Source organism: Chamaea fasciata, unplaced genomic scaffold, assembly GCF_029207755.1.
Source record: "Chamaea fasciata isolate MVZ Bird 193981 ecotype frontalis unplaced genomic scaffold, bChaFas1.0.hap1 SCAF_254, whole genome shotgun sequence".
NCBI lineage: Eukaryota > Metazoa > Chordata > Aves > Passeriformes > Sylviidae > Chamaea > Chamaea fasciata.
Window position 1 is genome coordinate 85037 of NW_027094339.1, and position 4696 is coordinate 89732.

The following is a 4696-nucleotide window of genomic DNA, read 5'->3' on the forward strand; positions in this document are numbered from 1 at the left end:
TACCTCTGAAATACAACTCGACACCAAGTTATTGCTGGTAATACTGTGTATGGGTAGAATGAGACCTGTTAAGGGGTTGAAAGGAAAAAAGTGGCAGCATGGTGCTGAATAGCTCCTGCTTTACCAACATGAATTTGGTAAATTTCCTTGGAAATGTGCCCTACAATGTACAAAAACTCCAATTAGGATGGAAAACTGGAAAAAAAAAAAATATTCTCTTACTAGAATCAGAGAGAGAAAAAACATCAAATAAAAGGAAGAAATAACATCTAAATCCCAGCTTGCCTGGAAAACAAGCTTAGGCATTTCTAACACTGCAAACTTTTGGAACAGTCATCAAGTTGGTGGAAGTTCATGGAACAAATTTAAATCTGCTTCCTCTGCTCTAATTTTAAAGGGAAGTGGAAATTCAACAGGTCCAGCTACTCCTATCCAAGAATGATCGGTGTTTTGTGGGAGTAACAATGCAAAGAAACTCGAATCTTACTTGTATTTGACATCGGAAACTCTCAGCAGAGTTGGGAAGTTTCAGTGGAACAAAAGCACCACACTTCCTGCAATAACAAAATTGGACTCGGCAAGTCAGGAATTTTATTTACACATCCACGGACAAGGAGGGGGATGACACCAGGAATACACTCCAGCTGAAAGCAAGGATTTATTGGAAAAGGCAGGAAATCAAACTGACAGTCTCTGTCCAGTTATGGCCAGGCAATTATCCAGGAGTCAGAAAGAAAAGTGGGAACCTTGGACTGGGATAAGGCCTTCCAGTGGCTTCACTTCCTACTGGCTCTCTCCTTTTCGCCAACTACCTGCAAGAGGAAAAGCAACAGGAATAAAGTCTCAAACAGGATGGCCTTGGTCCAGGCAGACTGAAATGCAGCTCCCAGGGAGGGAGGCCAGGCTGTGCCTCGGGGAGCTCTGGGAATCTGGGATTGCCCGTGGGATTAAAGGGCTGGAAAAGCACACCCACCTGCCAGGTTCAGTGCTGGGACCGAGCAAGGCCGGGGCTCGGGGGCAGCAGTCAGAGCTGGGACTGCAGGAGAACACCCCAAACCCGGGTTAAACATCCGGCACGACACGCAGCACGCTCCGGGAGAAACTCGGGTGGGAGAAGCCCCGGGATGCTCCACGTTCCTTGCCCTTGGCAGCTGTGCCAGGGCCTCCCTCAGAATGCTGACCTCACCGTGCAGCTCCTACAAAATAGGAGAACTTATGGGAATCGCCCAGCAATCCATGGACTTCCAGTTATTAAGAACCACAGCTGCAGCGAAAGGTGCCCAAACTCTACTGCAAACCAGCAGGTCTGAGGAGACGCAGGGATTTATTCCAGAGGTGGCATGTTGGTGTTACTACTTTAAGCTCCTGCCGCTAGAACATATTTGTACAATAAAAACATTATTGAGGCAGCTAAATTAAAATTAGATTTTTTACAGTAAAGTCAGCCAAAAAAGAGAGTCTCAAAATTAAGATATAGGCCGCACAGTTATTTAAAAAAAAAGTTCTCATTCATGAGCATAACCTGCCAGCCTCTCATGTTTTCAGTCCTTACCATTTATTTTTACCAAGGTGATGATTAAAACCGTGTAAAAAGCTCAAAAAAAAAAAAATCCAGGACAAGGCAGGTGTTTTCCCAAGTACCCCCAGTGTGGAGCTGTGTCAGCCACAAGTGTTTGCTCCCTCAGCCCAGCCCGGAGCAGGCTCCAGCTGCTGCCCAGGGGGGTTACTAAGGGACTCACTTGTTTCAAGCTGTAAATGCAGGTGGCCTGCACTGGAGTGCCAAAAAATGTGAAATATGTGACTCTCACCTTGAATAGCGATCGATCTTCTCAGGGGAGCCCCTCACCCAGGATAGGGGGCTCTGCCACGGATTTCATCCCTCTGCATCTGAAAGAAAGTTGGGACAAAAGTCAGAGTGCTGCAGGATACCTTGACAGCTCCACACATCTTGTGGCAATCTAGGAATACCCTCGACAGTCTAACTACACCCCACATCACAAATTTCAAGCCCCCGGCACTATTACCCTCGTACCCCTACACCCAGACTAAGCAGCAAGGCAGAGCAGCTCCCGGCCAAACACACACCAACACCCGTGACACAGCACAGGACAAACGAGGGGACACAACAGGGACAGAAAACTCTGGGCAAGAAGAATGACCCTGAGGGTCCAGAGAACTCGGAATGAGATGACCTAGGTAAGATGGAAGGTGAGCTGGCCAGGCTCAGAGAACCCTGCAGGAACAAGATGCCATCGGGATGACTTATCCCAAGAAATGCAGAGATGGATGCCCAAGAATCCTACAGTCAGAATCCTCTACCTGCCTTTGCATTCTCACAAGACCTAACCCGCCGAATGGATCAGGGCGGTGCACGGCTGTCAATACAGCTCAGAACAAGACCTGAAAAGGCATCGGACTGGATGCTTGTGAAGAGAGATGGATTCTGATGAGTGTCCGAGCAGCTGAGACAAAGGCACCTGGCTGAGGAGCACAGAGATCAGAAATGCTAAGACTGATGCCAGGGGTTTTGATAGGCCCCTCAAAGGGCTAAGTGAAAAGACAGCACACACAAGACACCCAAAGGACAGAGAGCACAACAGACAAGTGACACAACACACACCAGGACTGCTCTGCCCTGCACACCTCGGCACTGTGATCCAGAATAAGACCTTCCCTTGATGTAGCCTAAGGGGTCACATCTTGGACATCCCTGTCACCAAAAATGACTCAAAAAATCCCTCCCACTGGCCCCTGATCCCACACCCCGCTTTCAAGCCCTCCCTGGCTCCGAGCCCTCCACTTATCTCTCGGACGTCTAGGGAGGTGAATCCACGCTGGGTGGCAAAGAAGGCCGCCTCTCCCTCAGGGAAATTCCTGCTGCTGCTGGGCTGTTGTCTCCTACACAGCTACAATAAAGAAAACCAAACATCAAAGCATAATCTTAGCAGCACATCAGCCAGAAACCAGCAATTCTGCTACTCACTGTCTCCTAAGCTTGCCTGTGTCCTCGGCCCCGTGCTTCAGCTGCGCTCAGAGGCCAACGCCGGCGTCGCAGGGTCTGCCTGGGTAAAGAGCAGACAAGGTGACGTGGCAGCGCTGGAACTTGAGGGGACCATCCCTCCTTCTCCTCCCTGACTCACCTCAACTCCTCGCCCGTTATCCAAGCCTACCTGGATGGGGCCTTCACAAGGAGAAGATCAAGGCTCCATCACAGACTCCTGGAATGCTCCCGGAGGGCTCACGGGTGAGGTGACCCGGGTCTGTCGTCCGGTTGGTGAGAGGGGAGCTCGGCCTCCTGCGAGTGGACTCCCTAAAACACACAAGAACGGAGGCTTAGAGTTGCACCAGCGAGTGAGGCTTGAACAATAGCAACTGCTTCTGTCCACCCATCGCTGCTCACCTCGCCCACGTCAGCTTGACTGCTGAGATCCGGCTTTACCACCTAAAAATAAAGACAAAGAACAGAGATGTAACACAGCCACCATTTACACCTCCCCTGCAAACACAAACAGGGACTGACCTTCTCAGGGGAGCCCCTCACCCAGGATGGGGGGCTCTGCCACGGATTTCATCTCTCTGCATCTGAAAGAAAGTTGGGACAAAAGTCAGAGTGCTGCAGGATACCTTGACAGCTCCACACATCTTGTGCCAATCTAGGAATACCCTCGACAGTCTAACTACACCCCACATCCCCACATCACAAAATGCAAGTCCCCGGGACTCATCCTATTACTTCTACACCCAGACTGAGCAGCAAGGCAGAGCAGCTCCCAGCCAAACACACACCAACACCCATGACACAGCACAGGAAAAACGAGGGGACACAACAGGGACAGAAAACTCTGGGCAAGAAGAATGACCCTGAGGGTCCAGAGAACTCAGAATGAGATGACCTAGGTAAGATGGAAGGTGAGCTGGCCAGGCTCAGAGAACCCTGCAGGAACAAGATGCCATCGGGATGACTTATCCCAAGAAACGCAAAGATGGATGCCCGAGAATCCTACGGTCAGAATCCTCTACCTGCCTTTGCATTCTCACAAGACCTAACCCGCCGGAATGGATCAGGGCGGTGCACGGCTGTCAGTACAGCTCAGAACAAGACCTGAAAAGGCATCGGACTGGATGCTTGTGAAGAGATGGATTCTGATGAGTGTCCAAGCAGCTGAGACAAAGGCACCTGGCTGAGGAGCACAGAGATCAGAAATGCTAAGACTGATGCCAGAGGTTTTGACAGGCCCCTGAAAGGACTAAAGGAAAAGACAAGACACCCAAAAGACACAGAGTGCATAAGAGACACAACACACCCTGGGACTGCTCTGCCCTGCACACCTCAGCCCTGTGATTCAGAATGAGACTTTCCCTTCATGTAGCCTAAGGGGTCACATCTGGGACATCCCCATCTCCAAACCCAACTGAAAAAATCCCTCCCGGTGACCCCTGCCCTGGCACCCTGCTTTCATCCCCTCCCTAGTTCCGAGCCCTCCACTTATCTCTCAGACGTCTGGGAAGGTGAATCCACGCTGGGTGCTAAAGAAGGCCGCCTCTCCCTCAGGGAAATTCCTGCTGTCGCTGGGCTGCTGTCTCCTAGTCAGCTACAATAAAGAAAACCAAACATCAAAGCATAATCTTAGCTGCACATCAGCCAAAAACCAGCAGCTCTGCTATTCACCGTCTCTTAAGCAGGACCGGGTCCTCG

At 50.5% G+C, this 4696-nt stretch overlaps 1 long non-coding RNA gene across 1 annotated transcript; it reads right to left on the reverse strand.

The window, feature by feature from the left end:
* Nucleotides 1-568: 568 nt before the first annotated feature.
* LOC136305046 (uncharacterized) lies at nt 569-3898 on the reverse strand. Its single transcript, XR_010724989.1, has 7 exons — nt 3521-3898; nt 3401-3442; nt 3171-3310; nt 2984-3062; nt 1809-2906; nt 974-1196; nt 569-812 (listed from the first exon to the last, which is right to left on the reverse strand). It is a non-coding gene; the product is annotated as an uncharacterized lncRNA (long non-coding RNA).
* Between the last annotated feature and the right edge of the window lie 798 nt (nt 3899-4696).